Genomic DNA, 5,184 nt, shown 5'->3' with positions numbered 1-5,184 from the left:
GGTTCGCAAGGCATTTATCAGGACTGGAACTTGAGAAGAGACAGAGATCTATCTAGTGTTATTAAATGGTTATATATTCAATATGCTAGTCTCCGAGATTCAAATACAATTATATGTTGTATTTTTGTCCTTTAGCTATGTCATATACTTCCAATTATAGAATTATTGAATGGAACAGTAAGTGACCATTGGACAGAGACCTCCCAATTCATATACTCAATGCTCTGACCAATATAGGGCTACTTTCTCTGGAGTGTCAGAGGGTGAGGGGTGACATTATACATGTTTATAAAATCATGAGGGGCATGGATAGGGGAAATAGACAAGGTTTTTTTTTTCCTGGAGTGGGGAAGTCCAGAACTAGCAGGCATAAGTTTATGGTGAGAAAAGGGACCTAAGGGACAACTTTTTCACGCAGAGGGTGGCACGTGTATGGAATGCGCTATTAAAGGAAATGGTGGAGGCTGCTACAGTGACAACATTCAGAAAGGCATCTGGGTGGGTATATGAATAGGAAGGGTTTGAGGTATATGGGCCAAGTGCTGGCAAATGGGACTAGTTTAGGTTTGGATGTCTAGTCAGCATGGACAATTTGGAATGAATGGTCTGTTTCCGTATGTACATCTCCATGATTCTAAGACTCTATGACTCTCCCTAGAGCTCAAACCCTCCAAGCCTGGCAACATCCTTGTACATCTTTTCTGAGCCCTTTCAACTTTAACATCCTCTGATAGCAAGAAGGCCAGAACTGAACACAATTTTTCAGAAGTGGCCTCACCAATTTGGGATAACTGGTCAGCATGGATGAGTTGGACGGAAAGGTTTGTTTCCATGTGGTCAGGTTCTATGACTCTATGGGAGGGATATAACCCATGTCTGCATTCCCTTCTCCATCCTGGCATTTGTGGTGTGGCTCAGACTCTGGGAACATCAGTGGGTCACACAGACCATGACAATTTCAAAAATACCTCCAAAAGCCACCAGAATTGTAAGACATTATCAGAAACTCTCATTTTTCCAATTTGTCCAACCTTCAGTACTGGACAAGCATTCTCTGTTTCCCATGTTATCGTCCTGACAGCCTCCTGGGGAAGGGACAAACTGGAGCCAATCTTTCCATGGGATAGACTTTTTCACAGAATAAAACATGACAGGTATGCATCTCCCGACTCCACTGCATGTTCCAAATCAGTAAGTGTGTCTTAATAGGTGCTCAACTGACCAGTGAATGTAAGCACTCTTGAGTACTAATAGTCGAGAATGCGTTGCTGAAAAAGGACAGCAGGTCAGGCAGCATCCCAGGAGCAGGAGAATCGATGTTTTGGGCATAAGCCCTTCATCAGGATCGATGTTCAGGCAGAAGCCCTTCATCAAAATCAGCTTTTCCTCAGAACTGCCTATCGAACCATCTGATCTCAGATGGACCCCGGACAACATTCAGCCCAACACAGTTTGAACCTGGACAGGATACCCAGTACACACTACAAATTCGAAACCTTCAGCAACAATACTCTTTCTGGATCCTCTGCTCCATGCTATCAGCCATGCACCGCCACCTACTCTACCTGCAGTCAGTCCTGCCTCAGCAATACTACCCTTCCTCTTGTATACTAATATAAGTCACACCCACAAAGAATCCAAACGTGCTCTACTTGGTGTGACTGGATTGGTGTCTGAGCAGATGGGATGACTGACTAAATCCCTTTCCACACACGGAGCAGGTGAAAGGCCTTTCCCCAGTGTGAACCCGCTGGTGTCTGTGCAGCTGGAATAATCTGTGAATCCCTTACCATACACAGACCAGGAGAACGGTCTATCCTCAGTGTGGATGCGCCTGTGCGCCAGCAGGATGGATGAATAGCTAAACCCATTCCCGCAGACGAAGCAGGTGAACAGCCTCTCCCTGGTGTGAATGTGCCGGTTTGTCTGCAGGTCAGGGGAGTTAATGGATCCCTTCCCACACTCGGACCAAGTGAATGACCTCTCCCCGGTGTGAAGCTGCTGGTGGGTCACCAGGGGCCCATATCCCAGAGGTCGATGGATCGAAACCATCCTCTGCTATTGTTCAATGTCACCTCGAGCTGCTTTCCTTTGGATCGGTGCTCTCTTCTACAAGCTGCCGAGTATCCCAATGGCATGCACTCGGCAAATCCACTCAAATCAAGTGGCATGATTTTAGAAGTCTCAGTGGTATTCTGGTCTTCGTCGGTTTCCTCTGAACCGAATCGCAAACCCAGTTCTCTGTGATGCCAATCAGCTGGTAAAGTTAAAATACATGCCTTCCGGTTTCGTCCATTCCTTGCAGTAATTCGCCACCCTGGTTCAGACGAGAATGACAAGCATGTCAGATGTCAGAAACCGCATCACGACTCAGACATAGTCCCCTACTATTAGGACGGATACCACCGATTGCGAATAACCTCAGAGAGAGAGAGACAAGTGACAGACAGTCGCCGTGGACTCGATGGGCTGAACGGCTTCTGTCTGCGGGAGAATGATGCTACGTGTTTATGCCGTCCACTGCCTGTCTCTGGGACAGAGAGGCTGAGGGAGCAAAACTGGTTCATTTTTAACCGTCCCTTCCGTGTTGGACTGCCTGCAGTCCCTCAGCTCAGGGCCGTGGGGATGACTCTCAGTGAGTGAAGGTTTCACTCGGATTCTCTTCATCTGGGGCACTTGGGGCTCAGATGTTAACTGCTGCGCGGTCGCAGCAAAGAAAGCGATGCCCACTTTGCAATAGACTTTCCGTAAGATTGCTGCGTGAAGACGATTTCTGAACACCAAGAAGACTGCACAACCATGTGAATTTACCTGAGCGAAGAGTCCTCGGTGTCCATTTCTTTCTGTCCTGCCAGCACAGCATCTTTCTATCTCTCCGATAACAGACCCTTGGAGAAAGTTCACAATCAAAGTTGTTCATGTTCCCCGCATTAATGTAACTGACACCTCTCACCCCAAGGGTTTCAGAGAGAGAGAGAGAGCAGAAGAGCGAATGGACTCTACCCGCACCCCGTCCCACCCCCCAGAACAACGTGCAAGTAGAAATAAAATGGTTTAATTATCCACCAGTGGAGGTAGTCCAGTTCCTGGGGATGAGACGAAGTGGCCATTCTGCCCCGGGGACAGAATGACAAGCAGAAAACGCTTTGCCGCTTGCAATTCTCAGAGCAATCTCAAATGTATTTCATACTGAGCAAGTCTCAGGTCGCGCAAGCGGTGTGGGGCGTTAGTCGCGTTCCGGCCCTCTGGCTCGTTGGTCTAGGCGTATGATTCCCGCTTAGGGCCCTTTAACAGTGCCCATTAGCGGGAGGTCCCGGCTTCAAATCCCAGACGAGCCCGCGTTTTTTAACTTGACTTGTGCAAAACTGCCTGATTAATTTTCTCAAAAAACGCCTTCGTGAAACGAGGTTGGGCTGTCTGGAGTACGAATGAGGCAGAAAACAGGGAAGTGAAATGGTTGGAGATAGTGTTCAACAGGTTGACGTGAGTGGTGCAGTGTTTGAGGAATGTCAGCAATCAAGGTAGATTGGAAAATTGGGACAGCTCCCCTCGGAGAACCGAACTTTTCCAAGTCATGAGAGACCGACAAACAGGAAATAATGTTGTGAAAATGCTCCCACACCTGAAAGGATCCACAACGATTCGGCAGAATTTTAAAGTCACGAGGAAAAGAAGTAAAAGTGACATTAGGAAGAACGTTTTCGTACAGGGAGTGGTTAGGGTTCGTAAGTCCCTGTCTGACACTGACAAAGAGGAAGATTCAATGGACACAAAAGGGAATTCGGTGGTCACGTTCAGATGTGCAGATTTACGCTGAGAAGGCGAGAGAATGAAACGAATAGAGACACACGTTTACTGAAGTGTAGAACCAGCAGAGCGAAGGTGGGCCGCTTTGCCTCCGTCTGCGCTGTGAGACATGTTGTGATTCAGTGTGAAATCACAGTTCGACCAACAGAATGTGGGAATTTCGAAATAAGTTTATATTTACACAGCCTCCATACGTCTGCGAAACGGCATATTACACGACAGCAGTGGAGGTCTTTGACATCAGGCTCGAACGTGCCTGCCGCGTGCCAGACGGACACCTGAAGTGTTCTGTGGAAGGGGCGCCACGTGCGGCAGCAGAGTGGCGCAGCGGCAGCGTGCTGAGCCCATAACCCAGAGGTGGATGGATCGTAACCATCCTCTGCTATTGTTCAACGTCACCTCGAGTAAGATCACTGCTCTCTTCTGCAAGCTGCCTTTGCGTTTCCTTACCAAATGTCGCATATCGATGCTCTCGTCAAATCAAGTGGCATGATTTTAGAGGTCTCAGTGGTATTCTGATCTTCGTCGGTTTCCTCTGAACCGAAAAGCAAAACCAGTTCTCTGCGATGCCAATCAGCTGGTAAAGTTGAAACACATGCCTTCCGGTTTCGTCCATTCCTTGCAGTAATTCGCCACCCTCGTTCAGACGAGAAATGACAAGCATGTCAGAAACCGCATCACGACTCAGACATAGTCCCCTACTATTCGGACGGATACCACCGATTGTGAATAACCTCAGAGAGAGAGAGAGAGAGACAAGTTACAGACAGTCGCCGTGGACTCGATGGGCTGAACGGCTTCTGTCTGCGCGAGAATGATGCTACGTGTTTATGCCGTCCCACTGCCTGTCTCTGGGACAGAGAGGCTGAGGGAGCAAAACTGGTTCATTTTTAACCGTCCCTTCCGTGTTGGACTGCCTGCAGTCCCTCAGATCAGGGCCGTGGGGATGACTCTCAGTGAGTGAAGGTTTCACTCGGATTCTCTTCATCTGGGACACTTGGGGCTCAGATGGTTAACTGCTGCGCGGTCGCAGCAAAGAAAGCAATGCCCACTTTGCAATAGACTTTCCATAAGATTACTGCGTGAAGACGATTTCTGAACACCAAGAAGGCTGCACAACAATGTGAATTTACCTGGGCGAAGAGTCCTCGGTGTCCATTTCTTTCTGTCCTGCCAGCACAGCACCTTTCTATCTCTCCGATAACAGACATTTGGAGGAAATTCATCATCAAAGTTACTCACTTCCCATGCATTAGTATAAGTGATACCTCTCACCCCAAGGGATTGAGAGAGAGAGCAGAAAAGCGAATGACTCTTCCCTCCCTCCAGAAAAGCGGACAAGTAGAAACAAATTGGTTTAATTATCCGCCAGTGGAG

The sequence above is a fragment of the Chiloscyllium plagiosum genome, chromosome 44, assembly GCF_004010195.1.
Source record: "Chiloscyllium plagiosum isolate BGI_BamShark_2017 chromosome 44, ASM401019v2, whole genome shotgun sequence".
Taxonomy (NCBI): domain Eukaryota; kingdom Metazoa; phylum Chordata; class Chondrichthyes; order Orectolobiformes; family Hemiscylliidae; genus Chiloscyllium; species Chiloscyllium plagiosum.
Note: the sequence above shows the minus strand (reverse complement) of the source record.